Below are 18,699 nucleotides of genomic sequence, written 5' to 3'. Positions count from 1 at the left end.
ACCTTCATGTAACTGTAACCTTCATGTAACAACACTGCATGCTTTATGCACCTAAGAAATGCAAACCTTGACCACAGGGTGTGAACGTGTGGGAGACACTCCTAGCCTGGTCTTTCAGGTCTAAAAGGGGAAGCTCTACCCACCTTCATCACTTCTCGGTCCTGTGAATAAAGGTTTGGTCACAGAGTGACTTTGTCTGCAGAATGTGCCTCGTGTGAATTTATAGTCGTGTCAGGACACAATAACTTTTTTTCCCCTTGAGATGTGGGTGGTGCTGGTAATCCTACATTTCTAGGTGCCTTGAGGACCAATCATATGTGTGGGGTTATAATCACATTTCGGCCAGACCAATTGTGAGCGGCAGGTTCCTTTCCCTGTAGGGCAGTTTTTTTCCAGGGCAAATCAGCAGCTATTTAAAAAAAATTGAGCTCAGGATCTCTGGACTGCTGGTCAAGTACCATATAGCACTGCTGCACTGAAATGTCATTAAAACAGAAGCTATGGTCTGGCATAAAAACAGAAAATGGTGGAAATACTCAGCAGGTCAGGCAGCACCTGTGGAAAGAGAAACAAGAGTTAACGTTTCAGCTCGATGACCTTTCATCAGAACTGGAAAAAGTTAGAGATGTTGGTGTTAAGCAAGTGCAGGGGTAAAGAATACGAGTATGTGATAGGGTGGAAGGCAGGAGAGATTGACGAACAAGGTATGATGGTGCGAGTCAGGAGCTGTTGTTCACATTGACCACCTGCCTTCGGCACTTCCGGCCTTTCTCGCCCAGCTTTCTGGGCGTCACTTCCTGTGGGCCCGCGCGTGCGCCGTGCAGCCGGCGGAGTGAGGCCGAGTGGGGAGAGTGAGTGAGTGAGGGAGGAGAGGCGGAGAGGGAGAGGGAGAGGGAGACCGAGACCGAGCGGCGCCGCCAGAACCCGCCCGTCCGCCACCCCATTCCTCTTCTCCGGACTCTGTTTTCGATTGGCACTGTCCGTTCAGCCAGAGGTAAGACGCTTGTTCCCCGGCCGGCCGGCCGGCTGGCTGAGCACCGAGCTGCGGGTAGGAAACAGTGGCAGCAGGAGATGGGGGCAGGCCGCCACTGACACAGCACAGCCACACGGCTGCGTCTCTGTCTGCGCGCATCGAAAGATGTAGCTGGATCTTGCATTTCTCACTTGCTTCCAACGTTTCAGTCTCCAGCAATTAAATCAGTGAAGGCGCCTTTAATGAAATGTGTTGAAGCTGTTCGTGGTGGGCGGGGTTTGAGGCGTGTATGTGGGGAGGGGAGAGAGGAGGTTGCGGGTGAAGTTGTTTCCGGGAGGGAGAGAGAGAGAGGAGATTGGGGGTGAAACTGTTCCCAGAGGGAGAGAGAGAGAGGAGTTTGGGAGTGAAGCTGTTCCTGGGAGAGAGGAGGTTGGGGCGAAGCTGTTCCTGGGAGGGAGGGAGAGAGGAGGTTGGGAGCGAAGCTGTTCCCGGGAAGGAGAGAGGAGGTTGGGAACGAAGCTGTTCTCGGGAAGGAGGGAGAGAGGTTGGGGGTGAAGCTGTTCCTGGAGGGAGGAAGAGAGGAGGTTGGGGGTGAATCTGTTCCTGGGAGGGATGGAGAGAGGAGGTTGGGAGCGAAGCTGTTCCCGGGAGGGAGAGAGGAAGTTGGGAGCGAAGCTGTTCCCGGGAGGCAGGGAGTGAGGAAGTTGGCGGCGAAGCTGTTTCTGGGAGGGAGGAGGTTGGGAGTGAATCTGTTCCCGGGAGAGAGGAGGTTGGAGGCGAATCTGTCCCCGGGAGGGAGGAGGTTGGGGGTGAACCTGTTCCCGGGAGAGAGGAGGTTGGGGGTGAAGCTGTTCCTGGAGGGAGGAAGAGAGGAGGTTGGGGGTGAATCTGTTCCTGGGAGGGATGGAGAGAGGAGGTTGGGAGCGAAGCTGTTCCCGGGAGGGAGAGAGGAAGTTGGGAGCGAAGCTGTTCCCGGGAGGCAGGGAGTGAGGAAGTTGGCGACGAAGCTGTTTCTGGGAGGGAGGAGGTTGGGAGTGAATCTGTTCCCGGGAGAGAGGAGGTTGGAGGCGAATCTGTCCCCGGGAGGGAGGAGGTTGGGGGTGAACCTGTTCCCGGGAGAGAGGAGGTTGGGGGTGAAGCTGTTCCTGGGAGGGAGGGAGAGAGGAGGTTGGGGGTGAAGCTGTTCCTGGGAGGGAGGGAGAGAGGAGGTTGGGGGTGAAGCTGTTCCTGGGAGGGAGGGAGAGAGGAGGTTGGGGGTGAAGCTGTTCCTGGGAGGGAGGGAGAGAGGAGGTTGGGGGTGAAGCTGTTCCTGGGAGGGAGGGAGAGAGGAGGTTGGGGGTGAAGCTGTTCCCGGAAGGGAGGGAGAGAGGAGGTTGGGGGTGAAGCTGTTCCCGGGAGGGAGGGAGAGAGGAGGTTGGGGGTGAAGCTGTTCCCGGGAGGGAGGAGGTTGGGGGTGAAGCTGTTCCCGGGAGGGAGAGAGGAGGAGTGGGTGAAGCCATTCCAGGAACAGTGGAGTGCGCTGAAGCTGACAGTTGTTGATGTGGTGTCAGTCTTGTCTGCCTCCACGTGTCAGAATCCTGGGAAGTTCTGTCCTCGTCTGATGAATGTTCTGTAGCCACAAATATTTGATTTTGAAAGACAACTTGGGTGTTGTGTTGTGTTTGTTTTGTTAACAGAGTAATGTTATACGATAAAGCTGGCCTAATAACCACCACATGTACTGCTGCTGTTCTAATCAACCAGTTAATCGTCTGTAATCTTCTTTCCTTTTTAGCTAACGTAATCAAAATTAAAAATGAATTAACTGATGTAACCTAACAAAAAGGTGTGTGTTGAATTCAGGGGTGGGTATAGAAGGAAAATATGAAGAATAAACAACAGTACAGCCCGTGGGTTAGAATTTGTTAGATTTATGTTAATGTTTCAAGTAAAAAGAAACTAAGACATTCATTTATATAGCGCCTTTCGTAACCTCAGGATGTCCCAAAGAGCTTTACAGCCACTGAAGTACTTTTGAAGTGTAGTCAATGTTGTAATGGAGGAAACGTGGCAGCCAAATTGTGCGCAGCAAGATCCCATGAACAGCAACGTGATAATGACCAGATAATCTGTTTTAGTGACGTAGGTTGAGGAAAGGCAAACCAGAAGTAGAACGCCGCCTCCATGGGGTTGGCTTTGCCGTAAAAAAAAGGAGCTAGTGGGCCGTCTCAGAGACCCCCCCCTTGCAGGATAAACGAATGCCTCATAAATCTTCGGCTCACCCTAGCCCGAAACCAGTGCACCACGGTTTTCAGTGTGTACGCCCCAACACTGGAAGCTACAGACGAGACCAAAGAGGAATTCTACTCCAGCCTCGAACAATCCCTGTCCTGAGTCCCAATGGGTGACAAACTGATCCTCTTTGCCGACTTTAAAGCCAGAGTTGGATAGGACACTGACCTCTGGGGAGGTGTGATCGACAGAGAGGGGGTAGGGAAAGCGAACTCCAATGACGCCCTCCTCATGACGAAATGCTTAGAACACGGCCTCGTCATAACCAATATCCTGTTCCGTCAGAAGGACAAATATCAAGCTTCATGGCAACACCCTCGCTCCAAGCACTGGCGTCTGCTAGACTACGTCATCGTCCGAGCGAGGGACCGCAAAGACGTGCGCATCACCCACGCCATGACAGAAGCTGACGACTGCTGGATGGACCATCTAATTCGCTCTGTCATTGTTTCTGTTGGGGCTATTTTGGGACAATGTCACAGGAAAATCAATGCCGGAGCACTCAAAATCCCACTAAGAAAGCCCTATTCAGCCAGCGTCTTACTACCAACCTGACGACTGCCAGTGACCAACCTGACGACTGCCAGTGACCCAGAGACACAGAGTGTCCACAGTGCCTGGTCTGCCCTCAAGGCTTCCATAATTTGCACCTGCTCGGTCACTCAATCAGGAAACATCAAGACTAGTTCGAGAAAAGATCCAGGAGCTAGTATGCCGCAAGTGCAAGGCATTCTTGGACTGGAAGCCTCGAGGGCAAGAAAGCAGCTCTACAGATGTTTTGAAGGCCGAGATCCAACAGAAAACCCACCACCTAAAGAAGAGATGGTGGGTGGAGAAAGCTAAAAAAAAATCCAGCAGCTAGCCAACAACCACGACGTGTGAGGATTCTTCAGTGTAGTCAAGACGATCTACGGCCCAAGGCCCTAGCCCACAGCTGCCAAGAACGGAGAGGCAGTCGGTGCCCACTGGAAGGAGCACTTTGAGGATCTCCTTAACTGAGACTCTTGTCTTCGACGTGTGTGTCCTCGACTCCATCCCATAGCATGCCACATGCCACCTGCCACCTTCTCTGCACAGCCCCAGCTGGCACGAGGTTGAAAAGGCCATCTGACAAATGAACAACAAGTCATCAGGAACAGCTGGAATCCCCGCCGAAGCACTAAAACATGGCGGAGAAGCACTACTGGCACGGATCCATGACCTCATCGCTCTTACCTGGAAGGAGGAGATTATGCCAGGAGATCTCTGACGCTATAATCGTAACCATCTTCAAGAAAGGTAACCAGTCCGACTGCGGTAACTACAGAGGAATCTCCCTGCTGGCGACTGCCGGGAAAGTCTCCGCATGAATCCTCCTCAATCGCCTTCTCCCCATGGCTGAAGAGCTCCTCCCAGAGTCGCAATCCAGATTCCGCCCACTAAGGGGTACAGTGGACATGATCTTCACCACGCGGCCGAAAGAAGAGAAATGCAGGGAAATGTACATGGATTTCCAAAAGACGTTCGACAAAGTGCCACATAATAGAGAAAGAGTGGGGCCTATTAGAGACCACAAAAGAAATCTGTGTGAAGAGGCAGAGGATGTGGGTATGATTCTTAATGAATACTTTGCATCGGTTTTCACAAAAGAGGGGCGATGCAGACTTTGCAATGAGGGAGGACGAGTGTGAAATATTAGACGAGATAAACATATTAATTATTAAGGGGCTTATCAGCTTTGACAGTGGATAAATTCCCCAGGCCCAGGTGAAATGTGTCCCAGGCTGTTAAAAGCAAAAGAGGAAATAGCAGAGGCTCTGACCATCATTTTCCAGCTTCTCTGGTTGCAGGTGTGGTGCCGGAGGACTGCTAATGTTGTACCTTTGTTTTAAAAGGGATAGACCGAGTAATTACAGGACAGTCAGTGGTGGGAAAATTATTGGAAAAAATCCTGAGGGACAGGATAAATTTTCATTTGGAAAGACATGGATTTGTCACGGGAAAGTCGTGTCTGACTAACTTGATTGAATTTTTTAAGGAGGTAACTTGGAGGGTCGATGAGGACAGTGCGTATGATGTAGTGTATATGGATTTTAGCAAAGCATTTGATGAGGTCCCATGTGGCAGACAGGTCACGAAAGCAAAAGCCCATGGGATCCAGGTCAAAGTGGCAAGTTGTATCCAAAATTGGCTCAGAGGCAGGAAACAAAGGGTAATGGTTGATGGGGTTTTTAATTAGTGGAAGGCTGTATCCAGTGGGGTTCCGCAGGGCTCAGTGCTGGGTCCCTTGCTTTTTGTGGTATATATCAATAACTTGGGCTTGAATGTTGCAGTTGTCATTAAGAAGTTTGCAGATGACACTAAAATAGGCTGTGTGGTTGCTAATGAAGAAGAAAGCTGCAGATTGCAGGAAGATATCAATGTACTGGTCAGGTGGGCAGAACACTGGCAAACGGAATTCAATCCAGATAAGTGTGAGGTAATACATTTGGGGAGGTCTAACAAGTCAAGGGAATACATAATAAATGGTACGACACTTAAAAGTGTAGAGAAACTAAAGGACCTTGGAGTGCAGGTCCACAGATCCCTGAAGGTAGCAGGCCAGGTAGATAAGGTGGTTAAGAAGGCATATGGAATACTTGCCTTTATTAGTCGAGGCATGGAATACAAGACCAAGGAGGTTATGCTTGAACTGTATAAAACACTGGTTCATTCATTCATTCATTCATAGGCAGTCCCTCAAAACGCGGATGACTTGCTTCCACGCCAAAAAAGGATGAGTTCACAGGTGGTTCAATGAACATAAGAACATAAATAAGAACAGGAGTAAGCCATACGGCCCCTCGAGCCTGCGCCACCATTCAGTAAGATCGTGGCTGATCTGATCATGGACTCAGCTCCACTTCCCTGCCCACTCCCCATAACCCCTTATTCCCTTATCGTTTAAGAAACTGTCTATTTCTGTCTTAAATTTATTCAATGTCCCAGCTTCTCTGAGGCAGCGAATTCCAGAGATTTACAAACTCGTGAGAAAACATTTCTCCTCATCTCTGTTTTAAATGGGCGGTCCCTTATTTTAAGATCATGCCCTCTAGTTCTAGTCCCCCCCCCCCCCCCCCCCCATCAGTGGAAACATCCTCTCTGCATCCACCTTGTCAAGCCCCCTCATAATCTTATATGTTTTGATAAGATCACCTCTCATTCTTCTGAATTCCAATGAGTAGAGGCCCAACCTACTCAACCTTTCCTCATAAGTGCTACCCTGATCTGTTGCCTTCTCCCCCTGCCCCCCCACTAATTAGTTTAAAGCCCTCTTTGCAGTCGAGTTATTTGATTTGCCAGGTCCCTAGTCCCAGCACGGTCTAAGTGGAGCCCGTACGAATGGAACAGCTCCCTCTTACCCCAGTACTGGTGCCAGAGTCCCACGAACCAAAACCCATTTCTCCCACATCAATCTTTGAGCCACCTGTTTAACTCTCTGATCATATTTACCCTCTGCAAATTTGCTCAAGGCTAGGGTAGTAATCCAGAGATTAATACCTTTTTGTGGTTCTGCTTTTTAATTTGGCCCCTAGCTGCTCATACTCTATCTGCCAAACCTCTTTCTTTGTCCTATCTATGTCGTTGGTACGTGGACCATGACAACTGGATCTCCCCCCACTCCCCACCCCAAGTTCCTCTGCAGCCCTGAGGAGATGTCCTTAACCCTGGCACCGGGGCAGGTAACACAGCCTTCGGGACTCAAGCTCTCGGCTGAAGAGAATTGTATCTATCCCCCGAATGATACTGTCCCCTACCACTACAATGTTTCTTTTTCATTCCCCCGCTTGAATGGCCCCCTATATCACGGTGCTGTGGTCAGCTTGCTCAACATCCCTGCATTCTTGCTCTCGTCAACACACAGAGTAAGAACTTCGAACCTGTTGGTCAAGAGCAAGGGCTGAGGCTCCTCCATCACTCCATCATGGGTCCTCATACCTGCCTCACTCGTAGTCACACCCTCCTGTCCCTGACCACGGACCAAATTTGAATTAGTTAATCTAAGGGGTGTGACTGCCTACTGTAACACAGCGTCCAGGTAACTCTCCCCCTCCCTGATGTGTCGTAGTGTCTGCAGCTCGGACTCCAGCTCATCAACATGGAGCCGAAGTTCCTTGAGCTGCAGAGACTTGCTGCAGATGTAGTCACCATGGACCTCAATGGGGTCAACCAGCTCCCACATGCAACAGCAGAAACACATCGCCTGTCCTGCCATCTCTAATGTATTTAATTAATTAGATTTAGTTTTTAGTTATTAATCCCGGCCCCTAATGTAAGGCCCTTAATTTTAAGCAAGAAGAGAGATGTTAAAGGCGCCTTCTCAACGATACTTCTTGCACCTCTACTTTCCTGGCAAATTTGCTCCTCTATATCCTTCCTACTGGTTGGTGGCCTGGAAACTATATCTAGTAGTGTAATGGCACCTCTATTGTTTCTTAACTCTAAACAAATAGATTCTGTCCTTGACCCTTCCAGGACATCCTCTCTCCAGCACTGTAATATTCACCTTAATCAATATTGCCACTCCAACTCCTTTCTTTCTTTCCCTATCTTTCCTGAACATCTTGTATCCAGGAATAGTTCGTACTCAATCCTGCCCATTTTTGAGCCAGGTCTCCGTTATCGCCACTATATCATATTCCCATGTATCTATTTGCACCTGCAGCTCACCAATCTTATTTACCATGCACCTTCTCTCCAGTTACGTGTTCATCTGCTCTATCCTCCTATTTCTATACTCACTAGTTCGTGGCACCAGGAGTAATCTGGCAAATACTACCTTTTAAGGTCCTTCTATTTAATCTCTGTCCTAGCTTCCTAAAATCTGCCTGCAGCCTCATCCCTGTTTCTACCTATGTTGTTAATGGACCACATTTTGAGGAAGAATCATACAGCACAGAAGGAAGCCATTCTGTCCATTGTGCCTGTGCAGGCCCTTTGAAAGAGATATACAATTCGTCCCACTGCCCTCCTTTTTCCCCATAGCCTTGCAAATGTTGCCGTTTCAAGTATTTTATCCAATTCCCATTTGAAAGTTACTGTTAAATCTGCTTTCACCACCCTTACAAGCAGTGCATTCCAGATCATCATAACTCACTGTAAAAAAAAAACACTATCCTTATCTCACCTCTGGTTCTTCAGCCAGTTAGCTTAAATCTGTGTCCTCTGGTTACCAACACTCCTGCCAGTGAAAACAGTTTCTCCTTATTTACTCTGTCAAAACCCTTCAAGTTTTTTTAAACAGTTCTATCAAATCTCCCCTTTACCATCTCTGCTAGAAGGAGAACGACCCCAGCTTCTCTAAACTACAGTCGTTCCAAGGCCTTGACATCCTTTCTTAAGTTTGGTGCGCAGAATTGAACACAGTACTTTAGCTGAGGCCTAACCAGTGATTTGTGAAGGTTTACCATAACTTAATTTGTTTTTGTACTCTAATCCTCTATTTATAAAGCCAGGATGCTGAATGCTTTTTTAATGTCCTTCTCAACTAGTCCTGCCACTTTCCAAGATTTGTGTTCGTAAAGGCCCAGCTCTCTCTCTCCCTGCACCACCATTAAAATTGTTTGGTTTATACTGCCTCTAATTCTTCCTTCCAAAATGCATCAAAAAGGAGAACGTTTTGGTGAGGTTCATGTGGGCTTTTTAGTTTTGCATTTAAAAAAAAATGCTCTGTATGCTTGCCTGGAAGCTCCATCGAACTTCCCCATCTCTCTTCCTTGCTACCACAAGGTGGCGATTCATTTTCATGTATGGTTCAGTCAATCTTTCATGTTACAAATCAGCTGTGTTGCTGATAGCACGTTTACGTACTAGTTGCTCCAAAGAAAATCTAAATGGCTTTGCACGCTCGGTGCTGTGAGAGATGTGGGCATTTAACACTGTTCACTTTTTTTGTCTAGAAGCATAATTGGGCACTGCAATGTGCTATATTGATGCAACTATTCTAATCTTATGCTCACTTACGTAGACTGAAATTCTTTTAACTGTTGTCGTCTAATAAAATACTTGGCGTTTCTGACTTTGATTAATTAATTAACAAATTACAGGGGAACATTAATAAACTTGCAGAATGGGTAAATCATTATTATAGGCAGTCCCTCGGAATCGAGGAAGACTTGATCCCACTCTTAGAATGAGTCCTTAGGTGGCTGAACAGTCCAATACGAGAGCCACAGTCCCTGTCACAGGTGGGACAGATAGTTGTTGAGGGTAAGGGAGGGTGGGACAGGTTTGCTGCACGCTCTTTCCGTTGCCTGTGCTTGGTTTCTGCATGCTCTCGGCGATGAGACTCTAGGTGCCCAGCGCCCTCCTGGATGCACTTCCTCCACTTAGGGCAGTCTTTGGCCAGGGACTCCCAGGTGTCAGTGGGGATGTTGCACTTTTTCGGCGAGGCTTTGAGGGTGCCCCTGTAATGTTTCCTTTGCCCACCTTTGGCTCGTTTGCTGCGAAGGAGTTCCGAGAAGAGCGCTTGCTTTGGGAGTCTCGTGTCTGGCATATAATTGGCAAATCAAATTCAACACCTATAAATGTGAGGAATTACATTTTGATAGGAAGAATAAGGGAGGTCACTTATTACTTGGAGGGTGCAAGTCTCGGTGGGGTAGATGAACAAAGGGATCTCCAAGTACAAATACACGAATATCTAAAAGTTGTGGCACAGGTTAGCAAGGCCATAAAAAAAATAAACCAAGCACTGGAGTTTATTTTTAGAGGGATAGAATTGAAAAGTAAGGAAATTATGATAAACTTGTATCGAACCTTAGTTGGACCACCCTTAGAGCACTGCGTAGAGTTCTGGTCACCATATTATAAAAAGGATATAGAGGCACTGGCGAAGATGCAGAGAAGATTTACAAGGATGATACTAGAAATGCAAGGGTACACCTATCAGGAAAAGCTGAACAGGCTGGATCTCTTTTCACTTGAAAAAAGGCTGAGGGGTGACCTGATTGGTCTTTAAATTATGAAAGGTTTTTATAGAGTAGATACAGAGAGAATGTGGGGATGAACATAACTAGAGGCCATCAATATAAGATAGTCACTAAAAAATCCAATAGGGAATTCAGAAGAAACTTCTTTACCCAAAGAGTGGTGAGAATGTGGAACTCACTATCACAGGGAGTCGTTGAAGCGAATAGTGTAGATGCATTTGAGAGAGTCGACACAAGCATATGAGGGAGAAGGGAATAGAGGGTTATGCTGATAGATTTAGATGAGGAAAGATGGGAGGAGGCTCGAGTGGAGCATAAATGTTGGCATGGAATGGTTGGGCCAACTGGCCTGTTTTTGTGCTGTATATCCTATGTAACCATAGTCACAGCTGCCATTGTCTGACTGGTGCATTATCTCTCCTTGATTACTCTGCAGCCAACCACAGCATCCACAGTGACTACATTATCCAGCTGATTCAGGCTGCCTTCACTTAGCTCCACTCTTGCCTTACCAATTGTAGCCAGAGTGTATCTAGCAATGGCTTCTCCTCCTGGCCTGTACTGTTACTATCCTCGGCCTTTCATTTACAAGTTGCCCCATGGCAACATAATCCGCAGACGTGGATGGCTTCCACGTAAATGCTGACAACACCCAGCTCTCTTGCTCTCTCTCCACTGCCTGTTTCTCACTGATTCCATCCCCTTCCCCAATCACTGTCTCCAACTGAACCAGATGGTTCTCAACTTCAACATCCTATTCGATCCCAAGCTGAGCTTCCGACTTTGTATCCCCTTCATTGCAAAATCACCTACTCCGCGCCCTCCATCCCACTATAACTCTGCCCCTGCCTCAGTCCATCTGCTGCTGAAACCCTCATCTATGCCTTTGTCACCTCCAGACTCAACTATGCCAATGTTCTTCTGGCCAACTTCCCATCCACCTTCTATACACTTCAGATCATCAAACTCTGTTGCCTATATCTTGTCCACACGAGGTTCCGTTGCCCATCTCCCCAGTCCTTGCTAACCTACATTGGCTCCCGGTCTCCCAAATTTTACTATTTAAAATTCTCATCCTTGTGTTGAAATCCCTTCTTGGCCTTTCCCTTCCTTGTCTCTCTAACCTATTCCAGCCCTATTTCACGCTGGCCTTTTTACTCCTCTCCCCACACCATTGGCTGCTGTGTTTTCAGTTGCCTCAAAATCTGTAACTCTCCAAGTCATTAAAACTCTCCCTCTTTTTCATTTAAGACCCTCCTTAAAATCTACCTCTTTGACCAAGCTTTTGGTCACCTACTGTAGCTTATCCATTTTTGGAGGTAAAACCTCTGTGAAGAACCTTGGGAAGTTTTTCTAAGTGCTATATATATATATGCAAGTTTTTGAATTCTTGTGTTCCTGATGCTGATACTGCAGAATGGAACAATTTCCATTTAAGGCACCCAGTGCATCAAGTACTCCCAGGTCAAATAGTTAGATCGGTAGTAAAGTTTCCTCTACTCTTCCTTAAACAATGTGCCTCAGCCACAACCTCAGGAGTACTTGCTACTGCTCGCAACTGTATACCAGCATGGGTTGCTACCTATAGAAGAGACAAGAGCTTTTCCCATATCCTACAGGATTAGATTCTAAATAAAGCCGTGTAATTGAGCGCTGTTCTTTTTGGAGGGGGTGGGTGGAAAAAGGTAGGAAGTATGAGCGAAAGTGACCTGTAACATAGGAACATGCCACTGTACAAATCTTTCCATGTAAATAGTTGAACCAAGTAGATGAGATGGTGGAAACCGATTTCGTAATCTGCCTGTATATAAGCCGTACTTTACAAAAATAAGCTGTTTATATAAACTCGTGGCTTTATAACCCTACCCAAGAAAGAGTTGGACTCCTGCTTTGTTTTGTTTCAACATAACAATCTACATGTTTTAGTATTTCTTAATGTGAGGTTTGTCTGGTCTCTTCTTTAATTACTTTAAATTGTCGACTGCACTTCAGGGAGAACCTGGTCCAGATCGAATACACAAATCTGGACCGGCATTTCCACCATTGATAGGTCAAAGTGAACAATGTGCATTCGTTTTATTTTTTTCTGACTTAAGTTGTGTTTGAGGGGCATTTGCATGGACATGCAATGAGAGATGGAAGCTTTCTCACCTTTCTGTTTACAAGAGAATGCTTGACAAGAGAAATAAATGGCTGGGACCTTTCCCAATTCATTAGTTCCCATTTTGCTATGTCCCATCACCATCTGATTTGGAAATATATTGTAATTCCTTCATCGCTGGGTTAAAATTCTGGAACTCTCTTCTTAGCAGCACTATGGGAGTACCTTCAGCACACTGTAGCGGTTCAACAAGGTGTCTCACCACCACCTTCTCGAGGGTAATAAGGGATGGGCATTAAATGCTGGCCTTGCCAACTTCGCCCAAATTCCAGGGACGAATATTTTTTTAAAAGTCTGCAATAGTGAGGAAAATTTGTTTGTGGATACAGATATAGTATTGTATTGGTTAAAGTGGTGGGGAATTCGGCCCATACAGCAGAGCTTGGTCTCCCATCGTCTTGGATCCCACTGGATCAAGACCGTGCTCACTCAAGCCCGTGTGGTAGCTGGTGGGCAACGGCCACCCCACGTTAAAAGAATTCACACACAGGTATCTTCCACACTTTAAGATGAAGTTCAGGACCTCGAACGTCAAGACCCTCGTGGATAACCCCAACAGACCAGAACACTGCAACGCTATCGTTGCCCGGGAACTCGAGCGCTTCAACATAGACATCGCCGACCTAAGCGAGACCCGGCGGGCAGGGGAAGGCCAGCTCAAAGAACAAGGTGGTGGCTACACCTTCTGGAAAGGTAAACAAGAAGTAGAACGCTGCTTTCAAGGGGTTGGTTTCGCCATAAAAAAGGAGCTCGTTGGCCGTCTCAGACTCCCCTTGCAGGATAAACGACTCTTCGGCTCACCCTAGCCCAAAACCAGTGCACCACGGTCTTCAGCGCGTACGCTCCAATACTGGAAGCTACAGACGAGACCAAAGAGGAATTATATTCCAGCTGGGTGACAAGTTGATCCTCCTTGGCGACTTCAACATCAGAGTTGGAAAGGACACTGACCTCTGTGGAGGTGTGATCGGCAGAGAGGGGGTAAGGAAAATCAACTCCAACGGCACCCACCTCTTGACGAAATGCTTAGAATACGGCCTCGTCATAACCAATATCCTGTTCCGTCAGAAGGACAAATATAAAGCCTTGAGGGATGGAGTACAAAAGCAGAGAGGTCCTGCTGCAACTGTACAGGGTATTGGTGAGGCCGCACCTGGAGTACTGCGTGCAGTTTTGGTCACCTTACTTAAGGAAGGATATACTAGCTTTGGAGGGGGTACAGAGACGATTCACTAGGCTGATTCCGGCGATGAGGGGGTTACCTTATGATGATAAATTGAGTAGACTGGGTCTTTACTCGTTGGAGTTCAGAAGGATGAGGGGTGATCTTATAGAAACATTTAAAATAATGAAAGGGATAGACAAGATAGAGGCAGAGAGGTTGTTTCCACTGGTCGGGGAGACTAGAACTAGGGGGCACAGCCTCAAAATACGGGGGAGCCAGTTTAAAACCGAGTTGAGAAGGAATTTCTTCTCCCAGAGGGTTGTGAATCTGTGGAATTCTCTGCCCAAGGAAGCAGTTTAGGCTAGCTCATTGAATGTATTGAAATCACAGATAAATTTTTAACCAATAAGGGAATGAAGGGTTACGGGGAGCGGGCGGGTAAGTGGAGCTGAGTCCACGGCCAGATCAGCCGTGATCTTGTTGAATGGCGGAGCAGGCTCGAGGAGCTAGATGGCCGACTCCTGTTCCTAATTCTTATGTTCTTATGGCAACACCCTCACTCCAAGCACTGGCGTCTGCTAGACTACGTCATCGTCCGAGCGAAGAACCGCAAAGATGTGCGCATCACCCACACTATGAGGAGCTGACGATGGCTGGTTGGACCACCATCTAATTCATTCCGTCATCACCATCAACATTGAAACATAGAAAATAGGTGCAGGAGTAGGCCATTTGGCCCTTTGAGCCTGCACCACCATTCAATATGATCATGGCTGATCATGCAACTTCAGTACCCCATTCCTGCTTTCTTTCCATACCCCTTGATCCCTTTAGCCGTAAGAGCCACATCAAACTCCTTTTTAAATATATCTAACAAACTGGCCTCAGCAACGTTCTGTGGTAGAGAATCCCATAGGCTCACAATTCTCTGGGTGAAGAAGTTCCTCCTCATCTCAGTCCTAAACGGTTTACCCCTTAACCTTAGACTGTGACCCTTGGTTCTGGACTTCCCCAACATCGGGAACATTCTTTCTGCATCTAACCTGTCCAATCCCGTCAGAATTTTGTTTTTATGAGATCCCCTCTCATTCATCTAAATTCCAGTGAATATAAGCCTCGTCGATCCAGTCTTTACTGTGCACAGTATTCAAAATGTGGCCTCGCCAAGGCCCTATACAACTGTAGTAAGACCTCCCTGCTCCTATACTCAAATCCTCTTGCTATGAAGGCCAACATGTCATTTGCCACCTTCACCGCCTGCCCAAAACAGCGACGGCAACAGAAACAATGCCGCAGGAAAATCAACGATCCAAGATCCCACTAAGAAAGCCCTATTCAGTCAGCTACCAACCGGACAACTCCCAGTGACCCAGAGACAGTGTCCACAGTGCCTGGTCTGCCTTCGAGGCTTCCATAATTTGCACCTGCTCGGTCATTCGACCAGGAAACATCAAGACTGGTCCGACGAGAACGACCAGGAGATCCAGGAGCTAATATGCCGCAAACTGAAGGCTGGAAGCAGCAGCACAAATCTAGGGCAAGACGACAGCTCTACAGACGTCTGAAAGCCGAGGTCCAGCAGAAAACCCGCGACCTAAAGAGGAGATGATGGGTGGAGAAAGCTCAAGAAATCCAGCAGCTAGCCGACAACCATGACGTGTGAAGATTCTTCAACGCAGTCAAGACGACCTACGGCCCAAGCACCCACTGCTGGCCAAGAACAGAGAGGTGTTCATCAAGGACAGGGAGGCAGTCCGTGTCCGCTGAAAGGAGCACTTCGAGGATCCCCTTAACCGAGACTCTGTCTTTGACGTGAGTGTCCTCAACTCCATCCCACAGCATGCCACCCGCCATCATCTCTGCACAACCCCAGCCCGGCACGAGGTTGAAAAGGAAATCATGCCAGGAGATCTCAGACACTGTAATCGTGACCATCTTTAAGAAAGGTGACCAGTCTGACTGCGGTATCTGCAGAGGAATCTTCCTGCTGTCGACCGTCGGGGAAGTCATTGCAAGAATCCTCCTCAGTCGCCTTCTCCCCGTGGCTGAAGAGCTCCTCCCAGATTCGCAATGCAGATTCCACCAACTAAGGGGCACAATGGACATGATCTTAACCGCGCAGCAGATATAAGAGAAATGCAGGGAATAGCACCAACCCTTGTACATGGCCTTTTTTGACCTCTCAAATGCCTCAACACTCAACCGTGAGGGATTATGGAGTGTCCTCCTCGGATTCAGCTGCCTCAAAAGTTTGTCACTATCCTCCGCTCGCTCCACGGTGACATGCAAGCCGTGATCCTGACCAACGGATCCATCACCGACCCATTCCACGTTCGGACCATGGTCAAGTAAGGCTGTGTCATCGCACCAACGCTCTTCTCAATCTTTCTTGCTGCAATGCTCCATTTCACCCTCGGCAAGCTGGAGTGGAGCTAAATTGCAGGACAAAACGGGAATCTGTTCAACCTCCCGCCGCCTCCGTCTTGCATCTGCGCACACTGAGGCCAAGCTCCAAGCCATCGTCAACACCTTCACCGAGGCATATGAGAGCATGGACGTTCAAAGGTCCTCTACCAACCTGCCACTGCCACACAGCACTTCACCGCCCGCCCATCAAAATCCACGACGAGACCTTTGACAACGTGAACCATTTTCCATACCTCAGGAGCCTACTGTCAACAAGGGCAGACATCGACGACTAGGTCCAACACTGCCTTCATTGTGCCAGCGTAGCCTTCGGTCGCCTGAGGAAGAGCATGTTTGAAGACCAGGACCTCAAACCCGGCACGAAGCTCATGGTCTACCGAGCAGTAGTGATACTCGCCCACTTATATGGCTCAGAGACATGGACTATGTACAACAGACCAACTCAAAACGCTGGAGAAGTACCACCAATGCATCCTTCGCAAGATCCTGCAAATCCACTGGCAGGATAGGCGCACCGATGTCCATGTTCTCGCTCGGGCCACCATCCCCAGCATCGAAGGGCTCCACTGGACAGGCCACATCACCCGCATGGCTGACACGAGACTCCCAAAACAAGCTCCGACACGGCAAGCAAGCCCCAGGTGGGCAGAGGAAACGCATCAAGGACACCCTCAAAGCCTCCTTGAAAAAATGTAACATCCCTACCGACATCTGGGAATTCCTGGCCCAAGATCACCCAGAGTGGAGGAAAAGCATCGGGAAGGTGCTGAACACCTCGAGTCTCTTTGCCGAGAGCAAGCTGAAGCCAAGTGTCAACAGCGCAAGGAGCGCGCAGCAACCCAGGTCCCCCACCTACCTGTTCCTTCAACCACCGTTTGCCCCACCTGTGACGGGGACTATAAGTCATGCATTGGACTCTTCAGTCACCTGAGAACTCATTTTGAGCGTGGAAGCAAGTCATCCTCGACTCTGAGGAACTGCCTATGATGATGATGATGGGAAGAGTCATGTACTAGGTGCACTGAAGCTTGCATCTTTTCAAGATATGCAGGTGGAAATTGTATTGACTTTCCTGTACTCCTCCTCCCTTAACCTTGCCCTACACAACAACAACTCACTCATCCTCATTCCTCATAGAAGAAGTAAGAGTGAGGAGTTGTGTAGGGCGAGGTTGAGGGAGGATGAGTGCAGAAAAATCAGAGTACAAAGGAAATGGTGTGATGGAATAAGGGGTCAGGTTGATATTGCACATGGTGATGAGGGCTGTAAAAATTAGGACAGAATATGTGTACCTGGGTGAGGTGCCCTCATGAGGAGCAAGGAGTCCTGGTCAGCTAACCTGGTTTTGGTGAGGCCCGAGATGTTGATTGAGATTGTAGATTGTGGAAACATTATTCACAGAAGAGTGGACAGAATGGTGAGGTAGAAGAGGCTATCTAAGATGGTGGCAGACGTATGCAGTGAGTATACAAAGGGACAGGGAGGAAGTGGGAGAGATTTACTGCCAAAAGTGATGGGTGGAATTTGTACCAGTAGTGAGGAATGAAGCAACATTTTCTTTTATTAATGATTGGGATTTGGGCGTCGCTGGCAAGGCCAGCATTTTTTTTGCTAATTCCCAATTGCCTTTGAGAAGGTTGTGAGCTGCTACCTTGAACTGATGCAGTCTGTGAGGTGAAGGTACTCCTGTATCCCGTACTGCTGTTGGGGAGGGAACTCCAGATTTTGACCCAGCGATGATGAAGGAAAGCCGATATATTTCCAAGTCAGGCTGGTGTGTGACTTGGAGGGCAACTTGCAGGTGGTGTTCCCATGCGCCTGCTGCCCTTGTTCTTCTAAGTGGTAGAGGTTGCGGGTTTGGGAGGGAAGCTATTTTGCTAGAGCCAACGATAGAAGCTACAGTTGGCACAGTGAAGAATGCCTAAAGCAGAGCAGAGGGAAGCTTAGGCTCGTCTCGGAGCTACTTGATCCTAAGGTGGCATCAGGAGAGGCAGTCATTGGTTGAGCAGTAGTGGGTAGGTTGGGGAATGAAGAGAGGAGTGGTCAAGTGTTCTTGACTGAGTCCCAAAAATGAATTTTAAAAATGCCATCGGGTCCTAGTGCTCTTTCCACCTTAAGTTTCACAAATTTCTCAATAGCATCTTATCTGTAGTTACTTTGTCTGATTGTGTTAGCTCCTCCTACTTTAGTCTTGACTCCCACAACCCCACACTTTTTTGAAAATTAAGTCAAAGCACCCCTAATTACGGAGTGTCTATTGACACCACTGTCGGCCAATCAGTTGGAGGTGGGGTGTGATTTGCAGCCAAAGTGTATTTTATAGCAAACAGTGAAGCAAAGTTTATTTAGAGTCTATTTAAAGAGTCTCTACGGGCCCAAGTTTCGGGCCGCACCTAAAACGACGCAGCCCGGACCTGGACGCCCGTTTTTCGTGCCACAAAGTGCGCCAAAAAAACCTCACCTATTGTCCAGCTCCCTGCAGGTCCTCTGGAGCTGGATGCGGCGCAGCATGAACTGTGGGGGGCGGAGCCAGGTCCCTGCGCTGAAAACAGTGCCGGGACCTCTGCACAGGCGCGCTACAGTGGGCGCGCATGTGCAGTAGCTCCAGACGGCCTAAACTGTGAGAGGGGCCCGAAGCACGCAGCCCCTAGCCCTGGCCGAATGGCCTCACTGGGGCTGCGTGGATAAGGCTCACCTCCCACCCGACCCGACACGACCTCCGCCACTCCCCCCCTCCGTGACCTCTGCCACC

General features: G+C 48.3%; 1 protein-coding gene across 1 annotated transcript in view; it reads left to right on the top strand.

Moving 5' to 3' along the window:
- The first annotated feature begins 799 nt into the window (after positions 1-799).
- dnajc5ga (DnaJ (Hsp40) homolog, subfamily C, member 5 gamma a) overlaps positions 800-18,699 on the top strand; it is a 76,855-nt gene continuing 58,955 nt past the window's right edge. The window contains exon 1 of the mRNA XM_070885156.1: positions 800-994. The gene's annotated coding sequence lies outside the window, so the exon portion shown is untranslated. The remainder of the gene's footprint in view (positions 995-18,699) is intronic.

Source organism: Pristiophorus japonicus, chromosome 7 (assembly GCF_044704955.1).
Source record: "Pristiophorus japonicus isolate sPriJap1 chromosome 7, sPriJap1.hap1, whole genome shotgun sequence".
NCBI classification, from domain to species: Eukaryota; Metazoa; Chordata; class Chondrichthyes; family Pristiophoridae; genus Pristiophorus; species Pristiophorus japonicus.
This window is presented reverse-complemented; position numbering and strand designations above follow the sequence as displayed.